Below are 10,380 nucleotides of genomic sequence, written 5' to 3' on the forward strand. Positions count from 1 at the left end.
AGTCATTGCTAATGACATAGTCAAGGGGGGAGTGTGCTTGTGTACAATGATAACAAAAGGGCTTTATACCAAGAGGGCTTTAGAGCTCCGAGTTTTCTGTATTTAATTCAAAACAGAGTGATAGTGTGGTAGGGTTGAGGACATGAAAACCTCCCTTAGAAATCAGAATAACAGAGAAATATTCTATTTGGGGAAACAGCAAATCAGGGCAACTGGGTTTTATAGTTATGAACTTACCACTCTGATTTAAGGAACAGGAGACACTCGGTTTTCCATGTGCAGATCTGGAGGTATTTATTTCAATTAGAGAGCAAGCACTCTCATTGCTTTAATATTGTAGACTGAGCTTCTCTCTCCCCCTCCTCCTCTCCCTCTTCCTGTTCCTCCATCTCCTTTGTTTATTTTGTTTGTTTGTTTTATTTGAGACAAAGTCTCTCTATGTAACCCTGGCTGTCCTAGAATTCACTACATAGATCAGGCTGGCCTCATAGAACTCCACTGCCCCTGCCTCTCTGAGTGCTGGGATTAAGGTTATGTGCCACCATGCCCAGCTAGATTAGGGTTTCTTATATGAACCCTAAATCCATCTAATATATATGTATGTAAAATATTTTTGTATATTATACATCAATCCCAGCATCTTGCACCATAGTACTGTTATTTATTTTATTTTTATATAATTTAAAGCTATGATTAAAAACAGTAGCACTGTCGGCTTGTCCAGGGTGCCATTAGTTTCAGAAAGCCATTGGTCATGGAAGTACTTTTCACTGGTCAATCTGTTTTAGCAAAGGTCTCAGAGCTTGGGTTTGTTGAGAGGAGTCCTTACTGTTGAGAAATGTCCTACATATTGGACACGTGCCAAGCAGTGACCACAGCTGCTGTGAAAGAGGTGATCACAGGGCAACAGCCAAACTTCCACTGTGTAATCTTTGCATATTGGACTTTCTAAATGCCTATCAACCTATTCCAGAGTTACTGTCACTGCTGGATGACATGTGATCTTTTCCTTGTCATCTGGGGTGGATGGGGATGTCCCTTTGTTTTCCTAAAAGCTGGGTTACAATGGTAGCATGTCCTGTCTAATGTCAGGCATGGTCCCCACAGTTGAACTGCGTTATCCTGCCCAAAGACAAACAGTGTGAGGGTCGGAGAACTGCCGAAGTTGCGAAGGATGCTGAAAAGATTTGCTTTGTGTTATTAGTTTCAGAGGTTTTGGTCCATGGCAGGATAGTTCCATCTTTCCTGTCCTGTAGTGGGGCAGGAAGTCCATTAAGACTGAATCATTATGATGGAAGGGGCGTAGGAGCAGGGCTGCTCAACCCATAGCAGCCAGCAAACGGGTGGGTTTTGTTTTTGTCTTCTTGTTTTGTTTTTAATGTGGGGCCTCACTAAGTAGGCCAAGATGGCTTTGAAATCACTTCATAGTCCAGGCTGACCTTAAGCTCATGAGCCTCCTGCCTTTGGCTCCAGAGGTAATAGGTGTATACCAGCATCTCCTGCTACCAGGAAGTTTCTTATTGGAAATTATCCCATTTCTTTTCCAGATGCTATGTAGAGTGAGAGTGCCCAGGAGGTCTGGTTCTGAAAGGAGGTCAGAAAGCTTGGGCCAGTTTTATCGCGGCCACTTACCAGTTATACACCGTGAGCAAATTGTTAAACTGATGTGATGTTGATTTCATTGACTTTGAATCAGGGATATTTACTTCTTAGGGTTCAAATGTAGATCAGGTAAAGTGATGCAGTTGAACTGACAGGCAGGGTAACAGGTAATTGATAATGCAAGGTAAATACTCACTAAATGTCAGTAGAATGTGCCCATGATGAACATGCCAGGCATAGACAATAAAGATTTATAGAATATGGTCAATGTTTACCTTAGTTTGTTGTTGATCTGATGGCACCGGAGATGAAAGCCAAGCCTTGTGAAGTCTAGGCAAGCTTCTACCACTCAGCTCCAGCCCAGCCCCAGTTTTTCTTTTTTCCAAATGTGGCCATTTAGTGACCAGGATGTTAAAACACATTCAGCGCACACAGACATTCCATTCTTGTAACCAACAAGTTAGTAATTTCCAGGCACTGGCTGACATTCAAGGCTCTCATTAAAGACTATCGGTGGAGCAAGGAAAAGCAAACCTCTCCTTCTCTCTCTCATTCTGTAGTCCAGGCTGGCCTGAAATTCCCTACGTAGCCCAAGTTGTCTTCCTCCCTCACCTCAGAAGTGCTGGGGTTTCAGGCATGAGCCCCACTACACCAGGAAACTAGTGGTTCTTGTTTGTTTTCGCTCTAAGAAAATTTCATTACAGTTTAAAAGAAAAATGAAAAAACAGTCAGGCTGTCAATCTCAACAGCTGTCTGCAAAGGGAAGGAAACAAAACAAAACAACCCTCATGCCATTTGAATTAGGCTGGTATGGAGGTCAGAAACATGGCAGACAGACAACCGAAGCTCAGGGAGGGGAGCTTTCGAGAAAGTATGCATAAGAGGGAGGGGGGCATGTTTAGACTCTGACCAGCATGTAAAAGAAAGAGACATAAGAGAAGGAAAGAGAAACAGTTAACACCCTCAGAAACACAGCCAGATCCTCCTGAACCTCAGTGCAGCTCATAAGGAGGCCGCTAGTCACAGAGAGGTCAGGGACTGAAAACCACAGTGCACCTTTAAAGGATAATGACTCTGTGCATCGCTTTAGCACACTGCTTGTGTTTCTTGATGCTCTTACATGTCTAAGTTTAAATCTCATGAAGAACATGCCAGCTTGAAGAAAATTTGAAATCTGATTTTGTGTGCCTTATGAATTAGGTGGCCTTTGTTCCGCAGTGTCCCCAACCGTGAAACAGAGACAAAGCTGTGTGGTTTTGGGTTCATCGGGCTACTACAATGCCAGAAAAATTCCAAGGCTACTTCAGCCCTCCTGGTCTAGACCATGTCAATAGCCCATGTTGCTGCATTTTGAGGAGCTCAGATTAGAGCAGTGTTTGTCAACCTTCCTAATGCTGTGACCCTTTAATATAGCTCCTCATGTTATGCTGACCCCTCAACCATAAAATTATTTTGTCCCTACTTCATAACTGTAATCTGGTACTGTTATAAATGGTAATGTAAATATCACTATGCAGGCTATCTGACATGAGACCCTGTGAAAAGGTCGTTTGACTCCCAAATGGGGCAAGACTCACAGGCTGAGAACCTGTGAGTTCTCACTGGATAGCAGGCTAACAGAGAGTTTTGAAAACTCAGAACTAAAGCTAACCCCCTCCCATGAACATTTCACCATGACTTAGAAATGAAAGAAGATACAGGTTGGGGAGATGGCTCAGTGCCTAAAAGTGTTTGCTATGTAAGCCTGAGGATCTGTGTTCCAAACATTCCTGTGTCAAGATGGGAGAAAGAAAAGGGGGAGAGCTGACCAGAATCTGACAGGCCGGCATGGAGTATGCGTCTCAGAGACAGAAGCCAGAGAGATGCTACATCCAAACAAGGTAGACCGAGAGAACTGATTTCTGCAAAGTTGTTCTCTGATGGTGATACATGGACTGTAGCAGGTGCATGTCTGTACATACACACACATGCACATACATACACACACACACACAGAGAGAGAGAGAGAGAGAGAGAGAGAAAAAATAAAGAAGAGACATAGGAAAAACTCTGTTATCCTGTAACTCAGTAGTTCTCAACCTATGGGTTGCAACCCCTTTGGGGGTCCATCGATCTTTTCACAGGGTCTCATATCAGATAGCCTGCATAGTGATATTTACGTTATAATTTATAGCAGTATCAAAATACAGTATAAAGTAGCAACAAAATAATTTTATGGTTGTGGGTCACCACAGTATGAGGAGCTATATTTAAGGACCACAACCCTCTTTTTTATCCTCTGGTAGTCTTTATTTTTACTGTAAGTATTTTAGTCATTGAATATTTTGATTAAAGGATGACAGTCTTTGAGTCTAGAAACAGCTTTAAATAACAATATGCACCATCATGTATGTCCTATTCAAGCACTATATTGCTTTTATTAGGTGCTTCATTTAGCTGATATTTGCAGCATTTTGCAGGAATGCTATACATTATTTAGCATGATTAATTAATTTATTTTTGTTTTTTTGAGACAGGGTTTCTCTTCGTGGCCTTGGCTGTCCTGGACGCGATTTGAAAACCAGGTGTGAGCTGCCTTATTTGCCATGATTTAAAATGTTTTCAGAGGCCAGGAGTGGTGGTACACACCTTTAGTCCCAACACTTGGGAGGCAGAGGCAAGCAGACCTCTGTGAGTTTGTGCCTAGCCTGGTCTACAAAGAGAGTTCCAGGACAGCCAGCTCTATTATACAGAGAAACCCTGTCTTGAAACCAAAATAATGATGATGATGATGATGACGATGACGATAACAATATAGTAAAGGCAGGAGAGATGGCTCTTCCAGAGATTCCACTTCAGTTCCCAGCACCCGTGTCACAGCTCACAACTGCCTATAACTCCAGCTTTAGGGGAGTCAACCTTTTCTCTCATCCTAGAGCACCTGCTCACACACCGTGCACATAAACACACAAATAAATACATATTTTTTTTAAAAAAAATGCTTTCAGACTTAATGGAATTAGTACTTTACTGTTTTCACAGTAAGCCTCAATAACTTGCAACCAAGACTTCTGCCTGCTTAGTAATTTGGTCATACAATATAGTTCTTTCTTCTGTCAAAAATGATAAATTAATATTGGAGGTAAAGCTTATGAGATAAATACTGCAAGTTGATTTAAAAAAAACAACAACAACAACCAAGTATTCAATTAAAATGCAAAGTAGAGTGGCATGGTCTGAACTGTTTCTAACTTTTTCCCACAATGGTGAGTTAGGCAATATTCAAAACACTTCCTTATTTTAACTTTAAAATCTGAAATGACTTCTCTATATTGATAAGAGGATTCTTTGTTTTCCGGGCAGGGAGTTCACACTATATTTGACATGCAGTTGGGTATAAAGCTAGTGTTTAAAGAGAGCTACTGAAATCATCGCATCAAGAAATGCTCTATGGAACTAGTTTTTATTCAAGTGATGCCAAAAATCACATGAGTAATATGCTATGTATATTTGGTTTTGGACTGCAGGGCAGGAGTGGCAATGGCAAATATCATTGTTTCCAGTGCTGAAGGGAGCCAGTTACTCTTAAGATGAAGTCACTTTAGATAGTCCTAACACTGTTAGCTGAAGAGCAGACCCAACTATTGTTTACATTAAACTGCATTCTTTGAGTAGATTAGGGGAATTCCATATTGACTATATCCTCCACACTATAGAGGACAATATTGTTTGTTGAAACATCTGATTTCTTTCTGAGGCATAAGATGACTTATTCATTAAACTATTCAAGCATGACTCTTTTGAGTACTTATTGTATGTGAAGTACTGTACTAAGTTTCATAAGAAAGAAAGGAAGGAAGAAAGAAAGAGAAAGGGAGGAAGGAAGGAAGGAAGGAAGGGAGGAAGGAAGGAAGAAAGGAAGGAAAGAAGGAAGGAAAGAAACTGTAGGGCTAGAAATATTTCTCAGTTGGCACAGCTCTTGCCTGATACATGGGAGGCATTGGTTTCAATCCATGGTACCATGGGGTTCTAGTTTTTTTCCTGTTGCTGTGATAAAACTCAAATAGAAACTTAGGGAGAAACGGGTTTATTTGGCTTACACTTCCAGATCACAATCCAACACTAAAGGACACCAGGGTAGGAACTCAAGGCAAGAAGATGGAGGCAGGAGCTGTGGAAGAACCCTGACTGCTGGCCCCTTCTCCGGCTCCCTCATAAGCTCATGCTTACCTGCCTATTTTATCCCTAGGGCTACCTGCCTATTAATGGGGCTGCTCAAAGTGTACCGGGCCCTTTGTCAATTCCCAATCAATCCGTAACCCGTTACATACACACCCACAGACCTACCTGATAAAGACAGTATGGACTTTCCCTTCCTTCCTTCCTTCCTTCCTTCCTTCCTTCCTTCCTTCCTTCCTTCCTTCCTTCGACAGAATTTGTCTATGAAGCCATGGATGGCCTCAAGTTCACAAGCTCTGCCTGCCTGTCTCCAAAGTGCTGGGATTAAAGGTGTGCACCCAGACTCTTTTTACATGGTTCTAGGCTTTGTCAAGTTGACAGTTAATGCTAATTAGAACTTAGAGTTTTAAAAAAGAACAGTGTATTAACTGGGTATTTGCATGAACCCAATAATTAGCTCTAGTTAATGGTTGTAGACAGAGAGTACAAATTTCAAACACCATTAGTGAATGTTTTAAATCAGTAGAGGAAGAGTGAAGACTTGGGGATTAGAGTCGAAAAGGGCAAAGCTTGAGGAGATGGGCGGGATCCATGTAATGGGGAATAATGGACAAAGCATGGAGCAGAGAGTGCAGACCATTCTATTGCCAGCAGCATAAAACACAGTAAATAGGTCACAGAGCATAGAACTTCCTTATGACTCAAAGGGTGCTTGGGGGCCAGGAACACCAGCAACCCCTGGAATCCTTACAATTGCAAAATAAGTATGTGGTTCTGCTTGGCTCTCATCTTTTGGTACTTGAATGCATTAACATCTGAGAATTTAACATCTTCAATTTAAAAAGGATGTTGAGCCAATCAATAGAGAGGCTAAATGGCTTCTCTTACGAGCCCAAATCAGACAGTCCTGGAAATAATGAGGACCCTGTCACATGGAAGTATTTGAATTTCATGTTAAGAAATTTAAGCTTGCTTTCTACTTTTTCCTCTACCTCTCCTCCTTTCTTCTTTTTCTTTCTTCTTCTTTTTTTTTTTCCTTCTTCTTTTGGTTGGTTGTTTGAGGCAAAGTTTGTTTGTAGTGCCCTGGCTATCTTGGAACTAGATTTGACCTCAAGCTCAAAAGAATTGCTTGGATTAAAAGTGTAGGCCTCAAGGCCCAGCTGGGAACTCCCCTTCTTAAGAGAGCTCTTTTCTTCAGGTGGCCACTCCACAGCCCTAGACTCCCACAACTATGTCCTCCTGCCCAATCTCAAATAATAACTCAGTATTTGCTGGCTCTGAGACCCTGCCTGTGGAGACTGTGGGCCCAGACCCAGGACAGAACCAGAGTTTGAGGGAGTCTCCCAGAGCCTTTGGGGGCCCTTCCAAAGCAGGTGACAAAGAATTAGCTGGGACTTAGGAGAAGAGACACTTTTCCAGATGGAAAGTTACAGAATGAAAGTGTTGCTCTTCCAGAGGAGACGAAGGCCAAGGGCACTCTGGGAGGTGATGGTCATGGGATGGAGCTCCCTGGAGACACAGTGCTCCAGGAAGATTTGCAGGACACTCCTGTGGTGATGAGCCTGGGACCAGATACACAGGACCTGGAGAATTCAAGCCATCAAGCCATCCATAAAACTTGCCCTCAAGTCCCAAAGCAGTTTGGAAAGAGTTCCGCTGCTTTGGGTGTGGATGTGGAAGGTCTTTGGAGATGGATGGTCCTGGAGCCCAGCCCACCTCAACCTAAGATACCTGTAGATGTGGAGGACCAGGCTGAGGGCAAGGTGGAGGTGGGGAGCTGAGCATTTCCCTCCATATGTGTCTCCTGAAGCCCTGGTTATTCTGAGCCTGGGGACCGTCCTATTCTGTGGTGCACGGTTGGAGTTCGAGACTAGGCCCATGGAAGTAGCAAAGTTGCAGGGCTTTCCAGATGCTGAGCCCGAGATTTAGCTGGCTGATACTGTGCGAAACAGGCAGGAAGAGACAGAGCAGCTGCAGGCCTCAGTCCTACCAGACGATATTCCCAGCCTGCAGAGCATGGGGGCCTCTGCTGGCCAAGCTGGCCAAGGAGAACCAGGGTATCCAACTGCTGCTGGCCCAGCTGTAAACTCAGAAAGCTTCAGAGCCTGTTGCACCAGCCGAAAAATGAGGAGAATGCCCCTCTCCAGGAGGCCCTGCAGGAGGGCAAGGCCTCCCACTAGGCCCTGGAGTTAAAACTTCAGCAGCTGAGGGCTGGACGCCAGGGGCTAGAGGCTGTGTCAGGCGCATACATAGATGCCATGTGTCTCAACTGGGATGGAGGCCCACAGGGTAACAAGGCCACCAGGAGCAAGGCCACAATGGGCAGGAGCCTGATCCCAGCTTTTTGGAGCAGCATAAGCTGCTGGAGGCCGAGGCCCTAAGACAGGAGCCGCAGGGACAGTAGCAGCTGAGGTCTGTGCACTGTGACTTAAAGACAGACTTGTAGGAGGCAGGCCAAGGAGCCCCAGGGACTCATGCTGGCCTTGCCGAACTTGGTCACATGTTGGCCCAGACATTGCAGGGCCCAGAGAATTGGGGTCATAACACCGGAGTAGCTTCCAGTGACTCGGAGGCCTGGCACCAGAAGAAGACCCACTTCCAGAATTCCAGGGAGCAGAATGGAAGAAGTGGCATGGTGGGCGTAGGGACCAGAAGGCCGATCACTGGAAGCATAGGAAGGAGGAGTCAGGCGGGAGAGGAAGAAGAGTTGGAGGGATGAGGGCAGGGAACCGAAGAGGAGGGGGTGGGGATGGGGGATTGGAAGGAAGACAAGCTAAGGGGAGAAAAATCTGGGAACAACAACAACAAAAAGACAAGCCACAGAACCCCAAGGTACACCCTAGGAAAAGTGGGAGCCCCCACTCTAGAGAAAGCCAGAAGCATTCTGTGGGTGGGGGACAGGATGACAACAGCCCTGAGGCCCTGTTCTGTTGGGAGGAGCGGCTGAGGTGCAAGGCTGAGGTGCCTTCTTTGGCGTGGAGCTGGTGCCCGTGAGGAAGCAAAAGTTGGTCTCTGTGCTGAGAACATACTTGGCACAGCTGTCCTGGGCTGGGCAGCCGACTGAAGAGCTGCCCCTCTCACTTGCTTACTTGGGAGAAGATGGCGTTTTCAGGCATGATCAGCTTTGTTTCCAGCATTTTGTAGATGCCCTGGAGGACAGCCTGGAGGAGGTGGCGCTGAAACAGATGGGTGGTGCCGATGAAGTGGATGACTCTGAGGACTTTGTGTTCAGACACTTCTTTGGAGACAAGACATTGAAGAAGAGGTCAAGGAAGAAGAAACACTCCAGGAACCCCAGAGTTGTGGGCCCCAGGGAAGAGCACAGCTGCCATCCCCACCACGACCATCATCACCTTGCTGCCACTGAGCCCTGGGATTGTGTGACCCTCGATCCTATGCTCTCACTGTCCATCAGGTCCCTCTTGGCTCCTTAGTGCCCTTGAATGTCCTTCACAGAGGAGAGCAAAGCCTCCACTGTACCACTTTTGCTAGAAAAAGGCCATACTTGGCTCTGCTGGGCTGTCTGTGCAAAGGCATGCAAATGCTAAAGGCCCCGGGTCCTACGCTGTGTAGAGGCCTGGTGGGGGAGCCCGCTAGGGAGTATCCTCATTCTGCAGCCAGAGAGCTGTCCGCCTTTTGTGTGACTGTCCCGCGGACCATGGCAGAGCTGGCCACCCTGCAGCCTGGAGAGGCTACAACCACTCTGGAGCTGCTGGTTGGAGACTTGGCCTGGGCTTTGTTAGCTTTGGAGGCAGCTACCCCCAAGCGTGAAGCTCTCCCCACCACCACCTTTTTAAAAAAGATTTTATTTCATGTGTGAGCACTCTATCTGCATGTATGATGTGTGAGTGCTCTATCTGCATAGATGATTGTGAGCCCCCACGTGCTTGCTGGGAATTGAAGTCAGGACCTCAGGAAGAGTAGACAGTGCTCTTACCAGCTGAGCCATCTCTCCAGCCAGCAGAGTGCCCTTCTCTCATGCTTCTGTTGTGTCTTTCGCCTCCCCACCTGAACTATTGACCACAGTAGGGCTTTGTCACTTGAGGTGGTCTCTAAGTGCAGGGACACCTCAGGATTACCACTGCAGTGATAGGCACAGCCTCGACACTGCACCCGACCTTCTGCGTCTGCTGTCAGCCTTCGAGTCCTGCAGGCCCTTTCTCCACGTTCACCGCCTTTCCTGAGGAGCCTTGTCATCAGTTGCCTCCAGGTTGCCCCAGTCTAGGCTGGGTGGCCTCAGGCCAGCCCACCCTTCACAGAAAGAGGGCTGAAGTGTAGAGGAACGGGGTAAATACGGCAAAGAAGACAACACCCTGCTTCTGCCGCACACACACAAAGTTTAACCTTTATTCCGCACTGATGAGGCATTTATTATTGCTGCTGCTGTGTGTGGTGTACTTCATGTTTGTGGGGGGTATCTGTGTGTCTGTGTGTGTGTTTAGTGAGTGTGTATGTATGTGTGGGTGTATGTATGTGTATATGTGTATGGTGTGTATATGGGGTTTGTGCTTGTATGTGTGTGTTCTTGTGCACATGCTCAGAGTCCAGAAATGGATGGTGGGTGTTTGGTTTTATTACTTTCACCCTATTTTCTATTTTTTTCTTTCCTCTTCCACTTTC

General features: G+C 45.7%; 1 pseudogene; it reads left to right on the forward strand.

The window, feature by feature from the left end:
* Positions 1 to 6,991: 6,991 nt before the first annotated feature.
* On the forward strand, positions 6,992 to 9,194 carry LOC110550287 (pre-B-cell leukemia transcription factor-interacting protein 1-like; annotated as a pseudogene).
* Positions 9,195 to 10,380: the final 1,186 nt, after the last annotated feature.

Source organism: Meriones unguiculatus, chromosome 2, assembly GCF_030254825.1.
Source record: "Meriones unguiculatus strain TT.TT164.6M chromosome 2, Bangor_MerUng_6.1, whole genome shotgun sequence".
Lineage (NCBI taxonomy): Eukaryota > Metazoa > Chordata > Mammalia > Rodentia > Muridae > Meriones > Meriones unguiculatus.